The sequence below is a fragment of the Mus pahari genome, chromosome 20, assembly GCF_900095145.1.
Source record: "Mus pahari chromosome 20, PAHARI_EIJ_v1.1, whole genome shotgun sequence".
NCBI lineage: Eukaryota > Metazoa > Chordata > Mammalia > Rodentia > Muridae > Mus > Mus pahari.
In genome coordinates, this window is record NC_034609.1 from 19,159,371 (window position 1) to 19,178,704 (window position 19,334).

General features: G+C 54.2%; 1 protein-coding gene across 5 annotated transcripts in view; it reads left to right on the top strand.

Annotated features, from left to right (window-relative positions):
* Nucleotides 1-1,362: 1,362 nt before the first annotated feature.
* Nucleotides 1,363-19,334, top strand: part of Adgrg1 (adhesion G protein-coupled receptor G1) — a 37,519-nt gene continuing 19,547 nt past the window's right edge. The window contains exon 1 of one of the 5 annotated variants that reach the window (XM_021220419.1): nt 1,363-1,667. The gene's annotated coding sequence lies outside the window, so the exon portion shown is untranslated. Of the gene's footprint in view, nt 1,668-8,289; nt 8,798-11,630; nt 12,401-18,607; nt 18,739-19,153; nt 19,258-19,334 lie in introns of those variants that run through there. The other 4 variants (XM_021220420.2, XM_029532411.1, XM_029532409.1 and 1 more) reach the window with 4 other exon arrangements.

Sequence of the window (19,334 nt, forward strand, 5' to 3'; positions counted from 1 at the left end):
TCTGTGGCCTCCTCTCTGTCTTTTGTTCTCTCATTCAGCTGCACAGCAGTGAGCAACCTCCTCCTCATCCCAAAAGTCAGGATCACCGACCCCAGGGCCTTTGCACAGGCTCTCCCATCCACTAGAGTGCTCTGCTCTCAGTACCCCGTAGGCTGCCTCCTTGGATGCTGTCTATAGTCAAGCATCATTTCTCACTGAGCATCCAGCCCTGCTCCTCTATCAACTCCCCTCACCATATTTTCTTCCCATTATTCTTACTATAGCTCTGGATAGATTTCATATTTATTGCTCATTACATTGATGATCTGTATGATTTTAGTATATGCCTTGTTGCTGTCTGTCCTATGCCCTGCACAGTGCCTGGATCGCAGCAGGCTTTCCACAAACATGTGACGGAATCCATCCTCTGGTCCATCTGTCCATCCACCTATCTATCCATCCATCCATCCATCTTCTTTTCTTATCCACTCACTAGCCATGCATCTTTCCTCTAGACCAGCCCCTATTCTGGCCCTGCTCTGGTAACTGCCAGGGAAAAAGCAGACAAGACAAGAAAAGCATGGGGATTGACCTGAGAGCCGAGAAACACTGTGGCGAAAAACATGGCGGGGGGGCTGGGTGGGGAGCCGAGAAAGGTAAATCCTACGGGATTGCCAACCCCATGGGCCTGGTCCACAACAGTGTTTCATACCCCTTGTTCAGAGCATCAGCCTATGCTTGGATTGGCTTCCAAGGGAAGTATGGCTCAGCCAGCAGGTCTCTATGTTGGGAGCTGGGTGTGCGCATCAGGACCCACACATACCCCGCCCCTGATACCCGTGCCTGATTGCAAGAGCGTTGAAAAAGAGGTGGGTGGCAGGGTCTGAGGGAAGTGCCTGCACGAGGCCTCTCTCCAATGCAGGGTGGAGCTTGCCTGGACTTCTCCCCTTGGCCCCCTTCCAAGATACCTGGGGCAGCTGCCACCTCCTATCCCTAGCAAAAAAAAAAAAAAAAAAAAAAAGGAGATCACACATCCTGCCCCCTTCACCCTCTGCCTGCTCTGATCCCNCCAAGATACCTGGGGCAGCTGCCACCTCCTATCCCTAGAAAAAAAAAAAAAAAAAAAAAAAAAAAAAGCTCACTTCCTGCCCCCTTCACCCTCTGCCTGCTCTGATCCCACCTGTGTCCAGCAGGACATATTGTGAGAGCCCCACCCACAGCCCCGGAGTCCTTCTGCATCCAGCCGGTGGCTGGTGTGTATCGCGCTGCAGACAGGATATGGCTCGGAAGAGGCTGGAGAAGCCACAAAGGGCTGGCAGTTTGCAGGTGTGTGTGGGCGTGGCAGCATGCCTCCCACGGCCTGAAAGGGTCTCTGAAGCTCAGAGACAGCGTGAACTCGGCCTCCCACGGCGCAGCTTTTACTGTCTGGGGAAGAAATCCCCAAAGTCCGTGGAGTCTGAAGACTGTCAAACCTCGTTAGGAAACCTAGGAGTTTTAGAGGGCACTTTGGCACCGGAAGCTAGCCCGGTAGGCGGAGCCTCACCTGGATTGAGTTCACTGCTGCCTGGACAGGCTCAGACTAGGTGCTGGGCACCTGGAAGGAGGAGACATTAGCAGCAAAGGCTGTTAACAGAAGTGCCTGCCTAGGCTTGGAGGCAAGACGCTGCTATTCAGAGTGCGAGACGGAGGTAAGAGAGGGCAACGGGTATGGCATGGCCTTCGCCTGTCCCGGCCCCCCGCTTGACCTTGGTCTCAGGTTCAACGTGGTGCTTGGGGATTCTCCTGCGTGTGCTGGATCGTGTCTCCCAGGGAACGACCGAGTTAGAGGTTCTAGCTGGTCCTAGGATACTCCTTGCCGCTCAGAGTGTGGGGCTGGGTGTGCTCACGAGGGGGCACTGAAATACTTTGGCCGGCTGTGCCCCTCTTTGCTCAGAAGGGCACCACTGCCATGAGGGCCAGAGAGAAGCTTGGACCCTGGCATGTGGATGAGGACTGGCGGCATGAACCCCATTTTTCCCTTCATCCCTAGTGCTCCCCAAGCAGTTTCCTCCTGAGATCCACGGGTGTGTGTGGGGGGGAACCGGTTTAGCAGCAGCTCACTCTGGTTGTTTGACTTCTGAGGAGGAAGAGGCAGGCAGCCTTTCCTGGTAAGCCAGCAAAAGGGTAGAGCTCATGAATATGTTTCTCTGCTGCTGCCAGCCATAGGTCCCCTTGCCTGTCAGCCCAGGTTTGTCACCCCGTCTGCAAGAGTCACTAGAGTGGGGGCCCAAGAGTGCACACCTCCTACCAGTTGCTTCCCCCACATGGTAACCCCAAAGATGTGCCCAGATAGGAAAAAGTTCAGGCTTGCCCTGGCCTCTGGTGGGACCCTGGCATTCCTTCCAGCTGGACCCATGTCCCTAGCTGTACCATGATGGAGATAGACTGAGCCCCAGATGTCAAATTAAATAGGGCTTCAACAGCCCCAGTGCCCAGCCCCCAGCCCTAGCTCATGGCCCCCACTCAGGTCCCCACTCAACCAGACAAAGGTGGGCGGCTGGCGCCGCTGTTTGCCTCTGCCAGTCTGGCTCCCTGAGGCATGTGGGCTGCACGGTGGGCCCCTGCTAATGAGCATCTGTTATCACTCCATTATGCCGCCTGAGCCACCTGCACCCCAGCACTTAGTGGGAGACCCCCGGGGGGGGTTTCCCTGGCTGCTGGGCAGAGGGGCATGCAGAAGGCAGGAGGTGTTGGGGGGGCGCGGTCTCCCGGGGCTAGGGGGCCCCATGCTCTGAGGGATTTCTACAAAGTATTTAGGATTCCAGCTCTTTATTGTATCAAAAGAGAAGTGCTGGAGATGGGTGGGGTGTAATCTCCACACTAGGGTGGCTGAGGCAGATCCGTTTTGAGTTCCAGGCCAGCCTGGGCTACGTGGAGAGATGCTATCTTGAAAGAAAAGGGGGGGGGGAGGAGGTGGTGGCAGTCTACTGGGATTTTGGGGTGAGGAAACGAGTGTCTTTGTGAATTCCCAAGTGAGTCTCCCCAGCCAACATCTCACAAACGCCATCTGTGCTGTGTATGTATCGAGAAGGGGATGTGGTGGCACATGAGGGCACAACCAAGATCCTGGTCCTAGAGACTGGCAGTGAGTGGCATAGTGTTCTCTGTAAGATAGAGCTTGACTTACCCATCCTTCCTACAGGGCGGTACTGTCTTGTCACTAAACCTCTCTGGGCTTCCCTTGCCTGCCTTGGCACAGATGAGATGCTCCTCTGCTTGATCGGAGACAGCTGGACCAATCCTGGTGTTTGAGCAGCTTCCACTGAAACCTCAGGACAGGACCCGGGGAGGGGCGGCATAGACCAGGCACAAATGTGGAACAGTTGGCAGCAGCTGACATGGCCTTTTTGGGGGGGAATGCTAGTCACCTCAGACCATGCCCAGCTCTCTAGCTGAGGCAGGGTGACTTCTGTGGAGTGTTGAAGTCCCTCTGTTCCCGCACACTGGAGAAATTTTAGAAGCAGCCTCATGGGGCTAGGGAGATAACTCAGTTGGCAAACATGCTTGCTGTGGAAGCATGAAGATCTGAGTTTGGATTCCCCAGCACCACAGTGAAAAGGTGAACTTGGTGGTTTGTGCCTGTACCCGAGAGAGGCAGAGACGAGAGGGTCTAGCTGAATCAGAGAGCTTCTCCAAAAGTAATTTGAAGGGCCAGCAAGGTGTTTAGGCTAAAGGACTTTCCTTCAAGTCTGATGACCTGAGTTAGACCTCTGGGTCCCACTCGAGGCAAGGAGAGAATCAACTTCTGTGAGTTATCTTTTGACCTCCACATGCAAAACGGTGGCACTGTTACCTGTATGTGCACACGTACACATGTGCATGTGCATACACACACACACAAAATCTAATTCCTAAAACATTTAACACGTAAGATGGAGAGTGGTGGAGGAAGACACACACTGGGGTTGACTTCTGGTCTCCACACCCATGTGCACATAAATATTCACGCGTGCATGTATTTCAATACATGCTCAAGAGCAAACCCAGTGGTCAGGAGGGTGCTGTACCCATTTTTACACAAAGACACTGAGGCATGGAAAGATCAAAGCCCAGCAATTTGATGCTAGACTCCCACGGCAATTATGGAGGGCTTGGGGGGCAATACTGGGAGAAACCAGAGCATCATGGAGAGTAGTTTGGAACCTCAATCAGTGGCTCCCCTGGGCCAGCCTGCTTCTGAGCAGAGTACAGGTCAGAGAGTCACACCCTGAAGAGGCCAAGCAGGAAGACCAACCTCATCATAACAACTCCCCCTGATCAACTGGGCTGCAGATAGAACCTCTGTTCAGAGATGGGTAGGGTCTCACAGGAGGAGCGCAGGCCTCTGGATCCTGAAGGACAAGGCACCAGACTTGTGACAGGATTGGTGAGGGCTTGTTCAAGGTGCTCATCTTTGCCTTGAGTTCAGGGGCTCCTGAATGCTGAGAGGCAGGGGCATGGCCCATATGACTCTCTGAGCAAGATCTGGCTGGATCCAGCCCTCCTACTGGAGGGCTCTTGGAGCGGGGTGGGGGGGGGGGGGGGGGGGGGGGGTGGCTAAGCTGAGGGTCAGACATTCCGTCATGCCACAACAGGAACAGGAGGTTCTTAGCCAGTTTGCCTGTCTCAGGTAGCTGGGCACCAGGCATGCCCACCTCTGAGGCTGCCAGCATGAACTTGGCTAGGGAACAAGACACTGGATTGGCCTCTTCCCTGCAGGCAGGAATGAGGTGAGCACAAGGAGAAAGGTGGTGTGCCCATGCCGGGGACCAAGACCACTTCTTGTTGACATGAGATCAAACATTATTGGGGCCAGAAAAGAGAGACCTGGGGGAAGGAACTGTCCTGGAAGTCAAACCCTGGTTCCAGCCATGACACTGGGCTAGGGGGGTCTCCTTCCCTCCCCTAGTATAAACCCGTTGGCAGGGCCGTGGGAGAAAACACCAGCTACTCCTACGGCTTATGACAAGTCTACCACTGCTATTTGGTTCAAGGGGTGAGGAGGGACAGTGCTGTGGCCAGGAGGGGATTAAAGAATTTCTGCTAGCATCTGGGAGATGGGACTCACCCCAGACCACAACCTAGGGCTTTGGAAATCTGAGGCAGGTAAATGCAGGCAGAACCTGCTTGGCTCCATCCCCAAAGACTTAGAGTGGACTCCAAATAAGGTCTCAGAAATCAGGCAAACTTGACTTGGGCGGACTAAGCTCACATCCTATCCTGGGCCTTTATTCCGCATTATCTGCTATGTTGTCCTTGAACCCCAAGCCCAGACTTGAATCCCTGTGAGGCTCAGCCCACCTTCATGGCTGAGAAAGGCCCCTGTTTACCCCTCCTCTTGGACCAGCCATATTTTCCAACTCCTCCCTTGCTAGGGGAAGGGATGCCCCCCAGTGGGGAAGGCTGTCGTGAGCACTGGCACACAGCTGCCTTTGTAAGTGTGGCTGAGTCACATGGACACCCCCATCCTTGCTGGACCCTGGGGCAATGTGACGGGAGGTGGCGTTATCATGGGGCTGTGGTGCCCCCCCCCACGCTTGTGGGCGGGAGGCTTTCCCACGGGAATGAAGGGAGCAGGGAGGTGGACAGGAGGAGCAGAGCTCTAGCACATCTTCTGCATTCCAGGCTACTCGATTGTGGGGTGGCTTTGCGAAGGTCCCCTTTCTGTCCCTCAGTTTCCATCTCTGAAAAAATGGTCCAGGCATTCCTGTTGTCTAGAAGGGACACTGGATGTTCACAAGCTGGAGCTCTGTGCCTTTGTGTTCCTGTTAGCATCAGTGTGCCGGATATTGCGCTCTAAAATATACAAGGACACTGAGCTTGCAAGAGAAACCTGTACTTGGACTCTTTTTGTCTAGTTAAAAACCCACCTCTGATCAGGCAATGGGTTTCCAGGCCCCTTGGCAAGGGTGGACACAGCTCGTTGCTCTTGACAAGGCCGGCTTGTGTAACCTGTTCTATCAGGCAGATTGGAAAGACGGAGGCCTGAAGGTCCCTTGAAGTTCCACCAGCCACATACTTTGTCCTCTGTGCTCAGGCCTTGCTTCAGGCAGTAGCCACCGTAAGCAGCACCGTTTCTTATCCCTATCCCGGGGTCCATGTGTCCCTGAAGGTCTCTCCTCCGTGCCCAGGGAGCAGGCGCTGGTTTTTGTCTTCCACTGACAGCAAAGCAGTGGCTGGGCAGAGATGTTCGCCCAAGTCACCAGCTGGCAGAGTCTGCTGTAGCCAGTTGGCCAGGAACCAGCCATCAGTATTGTCTCTCTTCCATTTCGTATAAGGCGGGGGTACCTATCAGCTTCCTGTGCTCCCCATCCCATGCTGGCTCTGGCACCAGCCTGTAATCCCACAACCCTCCCTGTGGAGCTGCCCCGAGTTTTTTTATGTCCGGGCCCTGGTATTGTGCTTCCAGTAGCCATGGGAACCAGAGAGGACATGCGGTTCCCTTATTCCGCAGTACATCCACTCGCATCGGACCATACATTAGGATGGCCTTTTCTCTCTTCCCAGATCTGCACCCCACTCCTGACTATACATGTCGGGGATGCTTTTGATACTTCCCCTTTCCCTGTTTGACTTTCCTCAGCCTTGTTTCTGGTCTTTGGGATGAGAATCTTCACCCCAGCTTTTCTCTGTCTCCATCTTCAAGGCCCCAGCCTGAGCCCAGCCACCAGTGGTCCACACTTCTTAACACCACAACCACCCAGTTCAAGCCCTTAGAGGAGAGATGGGCCTACTTAAGCTTTGCCAAAAACAATAGCCACCTGGGAATCCTGTTAAATTTTAGGTTCTTATGGGATGGGTCTGGGGCCCATCTGAAATCTGAGGTTTCTGGTCAATTTTCATAGTTTGAGCGCCTAGCACAGATATCGTTCCTATGCTCAAACACCTTCCGAGACGCCCCTGCGCCTTGGATTAGACCTCCAGGTCCAGTCAATATCTTCCACTGTCTAGCCCCACTTCCTTCAAACATAGCTCTCCCCACCTCTCCACCCTGCTGCTGTACCCCTAGAAGGTTCTTTTGAGGGTCTCCTTTCCTTGAATTTCCTGACTTCTCTCTTATCCAGCCGGGACTCTGGAGCCATTTGGTCCATACCCAGCCTTTGAAGGGTGTGGCTGAGATCCCCCTTGCTCTCTCTCTATATATACATGGGCCTCTTCTGTGTGGTGGAGACATGGTGGAGATGATGAGGTTAAGGGCCTGTCCCTACTGGATGTTTGCTGAGAGCCAGAGACCCAGCTGTCTTAGCTGTGCGGTCTTGGATCAAGTCCCTGGCTGTCTCTGATGTCTCATCTCATGTAGTGGTGGTGGTGTGCAGTGGACCCCTGGGCTCCTGCCTGTCTGACCTCTTTAGTCCCCAGCTGTGAGACCTTGAAGAAGTTAACTAACTTCCCTGAGCATCTTTTCTCTCTCTGTCTCTCTGCCTTGCCCTCTTCCTTCTTCATTACCACATTCCTGGAGAATTCCTTGAGGCTCATTAATTGTCTGGGCAGGTGCTGGGAAGCAGGGAAGAGGCGGGTAAGGCTGGAACGCAGCCGGTGTGATTGCTGCTACTCTGTTACCGCCATTATTGTTATTGTTGCCACTGGCCCTCATTAGGTTGTGAAATCCTCCTGGGCGCTTCATTTTGCTCACACAGTGTGGAGTATGGGAGAGCAAAGAGCCTTCACTCTGGAGGGCCATGCTTATCCAAAACGCTCCCCGCCCCCGCCCCCGCGCCTCCCCCTCCTCCTCCCCGACCCCATCCCCACCCCCATCCCCCACTGTGCAGGACCTGTGAACCTCAGCCAGAACAGCCAACTGACAGCAGCCAGAGTGGGCATGATGAGGCTGGCCCATTTTCAAATTGCTCTTTCTGAGGTTTTGGAAGGGCTCTTTACCTGAGCCTCAGTTTCCCATTTGGCTCAGCTGACAGACTCAAAAACGGCTATTTCTAGAAGTCTTGGGGTGTGTGTGGTGTGTGTGTGTCTCAGAGTCCAGGATGTGAGTTTTGAAAGGTTGAGAGTGAGGGAGAATGGTCTGGCTCCCTGCTGGGAAGACGTTCAAGAGACGTGGGTCAGCAGTCAGCCACATATGGCCTCCAGCCAGGCGGCCTGACACCCCCTTCCTCTTGGAGTGCCTTCCGCTCTACCAGTCAGCGCCGGCTCTGCCTGCTGCCACGGAGGTTAGACTGTCCTTCAGGAAGGGGTAGTTGTTGGCTGGGCCTGGAGGAAGGGGCAGCATCAGCATCTGAATAGCCTGTTGCCATGGCAAACTGGTTGCTTTGAAAGAACATCAGGGGAGCCCCCAGGGACTCAATGATGAGGGGGGCTGTATATGAGGAGACACACTCATCCCAGCTCATACCCATTTTTGAAACTGGCACCAGGGTGCTGGGATGATAAGAGGGGAGACCCAGGTCCCCACTTGCCAGGTCTGAATCACGGGCATCCCCCAGGGTCACCGCCTCACCTCCGTCAGTCAGCCCTGCCTCCTCCTGCCTCCCTCTGAGAAAGCCATGACTCACAGTTAGCCAGTCATCTCATCTCCAGCCTGAAGGGAGGAGCTGAGCTCGGGCAGGAGGGTGTCCCTGCCCTCCCCCCCGGTTTCTCCGGGTTCTCCGACTCCACACAGCCTGCCGCCTGGGCTCTACTATAGGGAAGGGGCTGCTGGCTTGGTAGGAGTCTCCCCAAAGCCTCCCCCCACCCCCAGCCAGTACACTTGCTCGCTCTAGCTCACACTCTTACCCAGAGACTGCAAAATTCAGCGCTGGAGGTGAATCCTGAAAGGTGGTTCCTTCCAGAACCCACTGCCTGGCACCAGGTACCGGACTAAGGGCACTAAGGGCGACCAGTGGGTGGGAGGAGCTGGGGAGGACATGTGGCTGCTAAGAAGAGAGTGTAGAATATAAAGGGATCTTGGGGGGCTTTAGTGCACCACACGGGTAGAGATGTGTGTAAACTGAGAGCTGCCTAGTAAGAGGATGGAATCAGGACCAGAACTTTTGGAATCATTAGTTGTTGGGCATTTGGGAAACCAAGCCTCCACTGGTGTGGTACTGTCTTGGGTCCAGCAGTGTGGCGGCAACGCTCCGGGCCTTTTGATAGACTGGCTGTCCTTACCTTAGGCTGTGGGATTCACCTGTAATGCCAGTATTTGGGGAAGTAGGGATAGGTGGCTCTCAAGTTCAAGGCCTGCCTGGGCTACGAAGAAGCCGCGTGGGAGCTGGGAGATTCTGAGTGGGCAGGCAGCTTGTCTGAGGTCACACAGCAAGTCTAGAGCCACGGAGAGCCAGACTCCAGAAGAGGGCACTGTGGTAGACTGAGCATGGTGCCCCTGTCGGTGGCCTCCTCTATCCCTTAGGGGTAGGACAGGGGCCCCTAGGGAACCAGGGCAATAACAACTTTTGACCAAAGAACGAAGGCACAGTGCAACGTTGGTCTGAACAGGAGGCACCTGGAATGAAGATCCTGGGAAGGGAAGCCAAGGCGCCAAGAGCTCTTTAACCCACTAACCACAAGACCTCAGGGCCCCCAGCTGCTTGGGCCTGATAGGACCTCAGTCCCCTTCCCCTAGTATAGGAAATGGGGGCAGGGTTCCTGTCTAACCCCACTCTCCAACCAGCCATCTCTGTGTGGTGACCGTTAGGGCCTCTAAGGGGCTCATTTTACTGAGCAGGGGGCTGGGGTGAATAGTGACAGAACCCCTTTTCCCCCTTTTCCACCTGGGCCACCGTGCCATGGGGTGGGTGACATGGGTGGAGAAATCCTGTGCCTCCTTCAGAAGGCCAAGGGAGGTTGCTGATCTGAAGCATGAAGTGCCTACTGTGTGCTGCACAGTGAGCAACTAGGCAAAGAAGGTCAGTTGGAACTTGCAAACGGCTACCTCCCGGCGGCAGCCCTCCAGGATTCGGAGACCGCTGAAAGATCAAGCTCTGGTCATCGAGTGCTGCAGGCTGCCAAGGGGTCACCAGAGTGCAGGCCAGTCCCTGTGTGGTCCTCCCTGCCCTGTTCGGAGTCTGTTCTAGCTTTTGGGGCCAGACTTTTTATCTCCTTTTGTTATTAGAGTCCCAGGAACTTGAGATACATCCCACCTTGATCCCACCTTGGTCAAAGTCACTGCAACTGGCTTCTCTTTGGGTTGCTAGATTGGCATGGGGGTGACCCTAGCCACTGTGCCTCTGTATGGGCTGAGGACTTGGCTCCTTGGCAGGGGGATCCTGGCTCCTGGTGCGGATCTTTGGCTAGGAGGTTGTCCCAATCAGCTTGTATGTGGCCTCACCATCCTGTTAGGGACAGGCTGGTGAGGAGGGCTGATTGCAGATGGGGAGGAGATGACAGGAGCTCTGGGTCTGTGAGAAAGGAGGGGTGAGTCTGGCCCTAAACTGAGTAGAAGGGAAGAGGGAGGGGCGGTGTCTGGGCATAGATGTGTGGAATGTCCGTGGTGGAGAATATAATATGGGGAGAATTTGGGGGAACAATGAAAGCTCAGAATCGTGGTGCCAGCCACAGAACTGCAGCCTGACATGGGTCACGACAGAGGGTCTCAATCTTCCGTGCTGTGGGAAGCGATGGTGAGAGGACCGGGTAGCAGGGTGGGTAGGGCAGTGGGTCTGACCTGGCTGCTCTGCCCCTGGCTGCTCCGTTGAGCCTCAGGCTTAAGGATGGCTTCCTGGTTAAGGGAAAAGAAGTGGAACTGATAGTTCAACCACAAGGAAGGGAAATGAAGACAGTAGACAGTTATGGCGGATTTTATGGGGATGGCTTGCTTATCAGGATTCTGCATAGACAAGGAAGAGACATGGACAGGACAGCCATAAAGGGGGCCACTGTGGATGACCTCCCGTCCAGTGGATGCTGAGCCCCCCTCATTGGGATTCAAGATGCAGGATGAGCTTCTTTCTAGTCAGTAGGGGAAGGGACAGGCCCTTGATAAGGGTGTTAGAGGTACTGGTGGGGAGGTTGGAGGATGTGTGACAACAGAGGACCCAAACCTCAGTGTTGTAAACCCCCCTCCTCGGGGTGGAGGTCCTCAGGGTGGCCCTACTTTCTGACTCACATCAGATGGGGGCATCATGTGAGTGCACCCAGCAGCCGAGGGTGACCAGCCTCCAGGGACCTGGCAGATGGCAAGTAGGGGGTGGGGCAGGGCTGGCACAAAGGAGCCTCTCAGATGCAGTGGGTGGAGCACTGGCAAGCCACCACTTGCTCGGCTGAGAGCTTGTCCCTGCTCCAGGCTCTGGACTTCCAGCCCCATCTGGAGCTGCTGAGCGCCCCTGGGGAGCCTGTAGATTCTGAGGTCAGGCCTGAACTACTGAGGAGAGGGACTAAAGGTAGCTAGCCCTCTGCTAATCACTGGCCCACCTGGTGTGAGGTGGTCTGAGATACTGTCTGGGGCCCCATGTGCTCTGAACTCTCCAGGTTCCCTGGAAGCCCAGCTTGGATTAGAACAACCCTGAGCGTTCCATTCTGTACTCATTGCTTACTTTAGAGACAAGGAATGGGGGTGAGGAGGCTTCCGTGGTGAGGGATCCAAATCTTAGGGACTCCACATCTCATTGTTGTTTTCTGCCTCTCTGGGGAGGCAAGGAGATCCTTGTCTGGGTCCTAAGCTAGTTGTAGGCAGGCATGTGCCCATGCCCCATCACTGGCAAGCCCTTGCATTTGGTGATGGGATTCAGGCAGATTTGCTCAAAGAAGACTCCTTTCTGGTTGTGTGGACTTGTGCTTGTGCCTCTGTTTCATAGTCTTTACATCTTCAGGGGGCTTCTCCAAGCATGGCAGAGTTAACACAAAAACATACAGAATAGCACTGGAATCATGGGAGGTTAGCATTCATCTTTCTGGCTCCTACTGGATGGATAGGCATACCGAAGTCAGAGTCGTCACTTCTTATCTCCAAGCCTTGTGGGGGAGCTGGACACTGGAACGAGTCAGCTTGCCCCCAATGAGTCCAATCTGTGTCGGCAGCAAGGCTAGCATGGGTGGTTGGGCACCAGGCTCCTGGGTTGTCACTGCCCTTAGTGATGTGTGGATACAGTTCCAGGCAGGCAGAGATAAGAGCTTAGAGCTGAGAAGTTGGCGGAGCATCCCACATCAGCAGGCAGTCCTCTCTGCAGTAATGGGAGATGGTCTGGGGATGAGGGACTGGCTCGCAAGTCCCCTGATGGGTCCATGGTTCTGTGGCTAATAGCTTCAGCCTGCCTTTCCCATTTCAGGGCCACTTTGACTCTAGAATGACGAGATAGAAAACTGTTCTTACTGCCTCTTCATCCCACCCTTCTGTCTCCCAGGCCTCTGCCTTCTTCCTCCTACCAGCAATATCTGCCTGGATTTCCAATTTCTGTGGCAGAAAGTGGGTGAGCACCAGAGACTCTCATTACACTGTCAAAGATCACAGCATCTCTGGACCTCGGCTTCCCTGCCTGTGAGTGGAAAGAACCAGACCCATCTCTTGTAAGATTTGTTGCTAAAACCCAGGGCAACATGGGCTACAAATGTAAAAATCATTAGGCTGTACCTTTGGGAGTCCTCAGAAAGCCCTGCTGGGCTACTCAGGAGTGTTTGAATCTCAACTAAGTTCAGATCCTAGAAGAGTAACCTTGAGCAAGTGACGCTGACCTTTCCTCCCCCGCCCTCCGCCACCCTGTCCCCCCCTCCTGTCCTCTTTCCTCTTTTCCTCCCCTCCTCTTCAATTCTGATCTTTCCTTTCGCTTTTTCACACAGGGTATTACTATGAAGCCCAGGCTGGCCTCAAACTCATGGTCTCCTCACCTCAGCCTCCCATGTGCTGAGATGACGACCAGGAGCTGCCATGTTTGGCAAGCATCTTGCTTGTTTTGAGTCTCATTTGCAGTAAGGCAGGGATGAAGATGCTTGGATCTCTAAGAGGCACTGTGGGGAGTGAAGGGAGTAGCCACAGGTCACTAAGGCTCGGGAGAAATGGCCTTCATCCTTATCGGTCCCAGACCTTCTCTGTCTCCCACTTTGGCAGTGCCCTAGCATAGATCAGATGGGTGGTTAGGCGTGTAGACTCAGTGTCAGCCTGGTTCTAACTGAGCGCCTTCAGCTGTGTGAATTTGGACGGGTGTGGGGTGTGTTTACCCTGCCCCCCCCCCCGGTTTCCTTTAGTTTTAAAGCAGGAGTAACAATGGCATCTTGAGAGCCTCGAGACTTTAAGTGCTTCCTTTCCAGTTCCATAAGTGCTGTGCTGCTAGTGGTACCATTTCTGGAACCTTCTTTGGCGGAGTGGCAACAAACTTATCCCAGAGAAACGGTCTGCCCCTTTTCAAGATGTCACGTCGTCAGGAAGGCTTCAAGCCATGGATAGCCCATGCCCTCAGATATTCCACTGACAGGGTCTTGGTTGCTATTCTGAGGATTGTCCTGTCTGGGACTCAATCCTGCTCCTAAGACCTGGGGCCATACTGTCAGACTCTTGCCTGGGTATCCTTTGAAAGCCAATCAGTTTTATTCAAGAGCCACCTGCTTTGGGACTGTCTTCCTCAGAGATCCATCTGGGGTCCTTGGGTGCACAGACATTCTTATCTGGAGAGGATGGCAGTAAGATAGTGGACAGACAGACTACACATGATGAGCAGTCTTTGCCATCTACGGTGTCTGATCCTCCTTTTCCCGAGAGGACACTGTTGACCTTGACCTTCCAGAACTCCCATGGCCCATTAGACAGATGTTACTTGTCTGCATGAGAAGTCTCCTAGTGGTTTATGACTTGGGTTCATTACGTGCAGATGCTCAGCAGTAGCGGGAATGCGGCCCATTTTGACATTATCTTAGGGTTACCAGATTTCCTGGGTTCTTTAGTCTTCGAGAGAGATAACTTCATAGTTAGTATTACAGTCATTTAGCTGAGGCTGCTTTTTAGAATTTCAAGTATAGGGGAAAGAGGTGGAAGACAAGTTTGCAAAAGGCATAGCAAGCGAAGGTGACTCTTAGGCATTGCCTACTGTTTGGCCACCATCCTGGATTCAAAGAAGATGCCTGGGTTCCAGCCAGGCTGGCAGCCTAAGTAGTACTCCATGATCATTCTTCTTTTGTACTGGGTTCCCTTGGTCCCTAGGGTCTGGGTTGGGTGGCTATTGCCAGCTGAGTCCAGTTCTTGGGGCATAGTTTTATTTCTGGAAGCCTGTGTTTCTGACCTTGTGGTAGATGACAGGTGTTCAGACCCACCTGTTTTGATGTGACATATGTGAGAGGTGGACCTCAGAGGTTGGTCAGGACAGCTGAGTCATGCTAAGCCTGGGCCTGATTCCCGTCTGTTGTATCATCACCTGGGTACGTGCCAAATGGCTTGGGTTTGGCCAAAAGCCTGTCTCGGTAGCCTCCACTCCACTGCTCAAAGCCCTCATTCCGTCTCTGGTACTTCTGAGGCTGAAAATTTCAATCCATGCTTCAGAGATGATGAAGCAGGTTGAAGGTTCTTGGACAGCCCATGATGACAGGGACCTGGACTCTGGTCACTTGCCTGTGATCAGACTTGTTCCCATGTTGTCGAAATGGCTGTTCGCACTGGAGGTAGTCAGCTCTCCATCCTTGCAAGTATTGAAGTTGGTCAGAGAAGAACTAGAAGGGACCTGGGGGGTCAAGAGGCTCTTCTTCACAGCTGTTTCCAGCCATGAGCTTTTCCATCCCTGGAGGGATGGCACCATGTCCCTTAGTGTTGTCAAGTGTTACGAAGCACATGGATAGTAAGTAGCTCATGAGTAGTTCTAGTGTATTAGGTCATGTCTGTGAATGATGTCTCCCTACTGCCTTGATGGTCATTGCACCTAGCTCCCCCATTGGTGCGTCTCACTATACCTTCAGGGGTGAGGAGCTGGGGGGGGGGGGCGTGAGCGAGGTTGTTTTGTTCAGAAAAGGCACACACCCATCTGCAGGGTCTGGGGTCTCTTGATCTCCCCAAAGCCCTGAATCTAAGCAGGGTGTCCACGCTTCCACTCCTCTTCCCCAACACTGGCTATGATACCACCTTGTGGGCAGTGGGCAGGGCAGCAAGGAACCTTCTTACCAGACTCCTGTAAGCTGTACTTATCCCAGCTAGTAGAGAAGCCTGCCCCACCCTCTTGGGATCTTTGCTGGTAGGGTCTGGCACAGGAGGAGCCATCACCAGCTGTGATTGGGGAAGACACTTGGCGTGTCTCTCTAGAGACCCTGCTGTGGGTTTCAACACAGACAGGTGTCCCATCTCTGTCTCCCAGCTAAGGGAAAGCTTCAGTGAACGTGATCTAGGAAGACAGTGGTGTTCACATAGCACATTCGGGTAGAGGGTTGGTCCGGCATAACCCCTCAGCTGTGAGGCCTTGGGGTTTTGGTAAAAACCTCTCTGGGCCTCCATCTCCACTTCTGCCAAATGGCATGGGCAGCTAGCACTCTGCACTGTGGCCCTGCCCGTGCAAGGGTGACGTAGAGACGAAAGGAGTCAGACTGGATCGGGATCCAGTTTTATCAGCTCCATGGCCCTAGGCAAATAGTTTCTTTCTAAACCTGTTTCCTCTGCCGGCCCATGCGATTGGAAAGAAAACCCCTCCTCACAGGTGACAGTGGAGGTGTGGAGGTGGGTGCACGTCATGGGGCTCACATGCGTGTGGTCCCTGGCTGTGACCTAACTCTGTGTGCCCCATCCCTGCCCTGGATTCTCAGTTCTCAGGCTGTGCATGGTCTGGGGATCCCTGCACTGGCCTAACACCCAGCAGAGGCATGTGATCTCCTAACCTAGTCAGAGGCTAGCGACAGCCCAGTGCCCTGTTCTTGAGCAGATGTCTTTAGCCTGAGTCTACAGTATCAGGAATCAGCTGTTGGGAAGACAGAGCCTGTGGCCTGGCTTTGAGCCTCAATTTTTTTCATTTGTTCATGTGTTCAACTAGCTGCACTGGACAACTGCTGTGGTCCCACACTGTACCAGCAGGGGTGTCAGAGGTGCTAAGACAGACAGACCGAACGACAGACAGACAGACAGACAGACAGACAGGGTCAGAGAGACAGCTTGGTGGCTAAGAGCCAACATTGCTCTAGCAGGGGACTTTGGTTCCCAGCACTCACATTGGGGAGCTTACTCTAGGCCACCTTTAACCCTAGACATAGAGATCTACCTCTGGCCCCACAGCACCGTTGCTCATATGCACAGACACACACAGAGACAAACAAGACAGCAAAGGCCACCGAAGAACAGCAAACAAGCTAATTGCAAGGCCACTTCAGAAATGGCCTAGGCCCCTCAAAATAGAACAGGTCACTAGAGACACAGAAGCCACTTTGAATCGGGGAGTCACAGATGGGGATTTCAAGAGAGAGGACATTTGAATGAAGGCCCAAGAAGGCCAGTCGGAGGGGAGGTCTTAGAAAGTACCCGTAATGGGGGAAGGGAGCGTGTGCAAAGGCCCTGGGGTGCACCTGGACTTGGTGAATGTGAGGAGGACGGGGTGACAGGTGGGACCAGGGTCACTGGCTCGTGTGGACAGCTGTATTGCTCTGTAAGGATCGGAGAAGCTCTGTGGGAACAGAGTTGGTTCTACCCCAGGCTGAGGTTTCTGAGCAGTTGTGAGCTCTGCCAGGTTTCTCATGGGTGCAGATGGGTAGGGGGCTGCAGATGGGAATGTGTGACTGTGCCCTGGCTTCTTGCTGTAGCGAGTGAGTACCGAGTGTGTGCTAAGGGTCTGGGTGCCCTCCTTCTGGGACCTCAGCACCCCGCGCCAGCCTCTCTGAGGTCTCAGGGTCCTTTGATCCAATATGTCTGCCTTCCCAGCCAGTGGGCCTTGGAGCTCTCTCTGGAGGCAAGGGGAAGGTGTCCCCACCCCACCCCACCCCACCCCCACCCCCTACCCAGGACAGCAGCTCCTTTCTTTGCTTTCTTTTCCTCTTCCTCCAGGCCCAAAATAGAGCCTGAATGGTCCCAGGCTCTGGCAGTGAGACAATAGTGGCCTGCTGACCGAGGCAGCCTGCTGGCCGGGGTCCATGGGCTGGAGGCACTGGGCTAGTATGCCTGGGGCTCCAAGCTCAGCTGCCGTTCCCAGGGCCTAAGCCAGCCCCTTCACCTGAGGCGTGAGATCCACTGGAGTCAGTGGTATTCTGGGGAAAGGCTTGCTGCGGCCTCACGTCAGAGGGCTGGGACCCTGTGCCTCCGCCTTTCCAGTCGGACTCCGTCCTTCTCTGCGGCCGACTGGAGCTGGAGGCCTTCGGATACCTCTCTCTGTTCTCACTCAAGTTTGGAGCTCAGAGGTGACCCCCCCCCCCCATGTGATGAATATCTTTCCCTTTTGACTCCTTAGGTAGAAAAGCGTCACAGAGGTAAGAGCTGTGCTCACTTAGGGAGGGGTGAGCGCCCTGTCTAGAAATCAAATCAAGCTTGGATGAGATGGGATCTTAAGCGTCTCAGAGATCGGTGTTTGAGTTTCATATCCTGCCCTTCCCAGCTAGGTAGTCTTGAGCAATCACATTCCCTCCCCAGACTCTAGTGTCCTGGCTCAGCATGGACTCAGCCAGGTTTACCACACAGAGTGGTAGAAATGAGCTTCTAAAATTCCCAGTGCTAGGGGGCAAGGTTTCAGATGCCTTGACTCTGTCCTGCTCTCTTCCTGGGCAGGTAAAGAGGGGCCCAGAAACTTCCTGCCCTAGCCTGAGAGCACTAGGATAAGCAGGAGGAGCCTCAGGCCTGGGCTGGCTCACCAAAGGGATTATGAGTGAGCTGTGGCAATCTGGGAAGGCTTCCAGGAGGAGACAGACTCTTGGTGTCTTTAGGGAAGAATGGCATACACTCTGTTCACTGTGGCCAATGGTAGGGATTGGAGGCTATGCCACCTGGCTTGTGGCCAAGGCCATGGGGAGGCAGGCAGCAAGTGGCAACCTCTAACAGGTATTCATTTGGTCAAGGGACTCGCTCCCATCCTGTTCTCAAACCACTTGGTGTTAAAGTCGTTCTGAGGGTTAGAAGTGGTGGTACACATCTGTGATCTCCGTACTTGAGGCAGAGGCAGAGGCAGGAAGATAGCAAGTTCTCGCTCCTGTAACCCTGTATCCCCTCCCCATCCCCCTGATACTGACATATAGCTAATGGTGGGGTGGGGTGTTATTGGGGACCCTAGGAAAGGGGCATCACACAGAGCTGGTCCTCTAAGAAGACACAGACAGCACACTTGCCTGGACCACATTGCAAGACCTTCGTCCCTCGGGCCTGTCCCCTCAAAGGATAAAAAAAGTCACTGCGAACTACCTGGGAGATTTCATACAAAAATCTACCCTTCTGCTTCTCTAGAGAACTTGGGCGCTCTGGGGTTTTGGGATCCCTCCCAAGACAGATCCCTGAAGCTCTAAGACCCGTTCTCTCAAGTGTGAACCCAGCCTGTCCCTGCTAGTAACCTGCCTTAGCCCCAGGCAGCCTCAGGACGAAAGCTCTCACGCTTGGGTACAGACAAGTTGGAGAGCCCGCGCACCGCCTTAAGCCAGGCGGTGACGCAGTCCATGCAGCTGCCAACGGTTGCCAGGGAAACGGTTGCCAGGGGCTGCTGTCACCTGCGCCCCTTCCTCCCCCTTGGCGCTGGAGGCCCGGGCTTCTCAGCTCAGCTTCCCGCCTGCCCCCTTTGTTTGAAGCCCTTGTAAGGGGATGGTGACTGGGGTAAGGGGGGGGGGACCCAGGCTTTCATGCGACCTTCAGCCCCCTGTACTAGAGGAAAGTGTCCCTTACCCCAGTAGTCTGCTGCCTGCAAACAGGAAGGCTTCGTCCAGTCACTTTTGCCTGGAGGAGAAAGCCAGGTAGCTCTGCTCCTTTTTGGCTTCTTTTTCCTCCCTTCTCCCCCTTCCCACCATCTCCGTTCCTTCCTCCACAGCCTCCTTTCTTCCCTCTCTTTCTCTTTCTTGTTACCCTGTATCCTCCCTCCCACCTCCTCTGAAGCTGACATGTAGTTAATGGTGGTGGGTTGTCGGGACCCGGGGGGCCATCATAGCTGGCCCTCTAAGGGGACACAAACAGCCTGGAGAGCCATCAGGAAGTGGTTAGGGGTAGCCACACTCCCTCCCTCTCCGGCTGAACATTTTTGAGTCTCAGCTGTGGCCTGTAGCCGTGGTCACAGCATAGGTCTCAGAGAAGGGTGGTGGTGGGGATAACTGGACAAGGAGAACGGGGAAACAGCACAGCCTTGGGACGAGCCAGAGAGGAGCTGAGGTCCATTGTCACCTGCAGACCCTTGGACTGGGGTCTTGCGCAGGTGGCAGTCTGCTTCACCCAAGGAGACCATTTCACTGTGACTTCTAAAGAGAGGTTCTCACTAGCAGGTAAGCTTTCCATTCAAGAGCGGGTCTCTTCTGGAGCCAGCCTGGATTCCCACGCAAGCTTCACTCTTCGCTGTGTG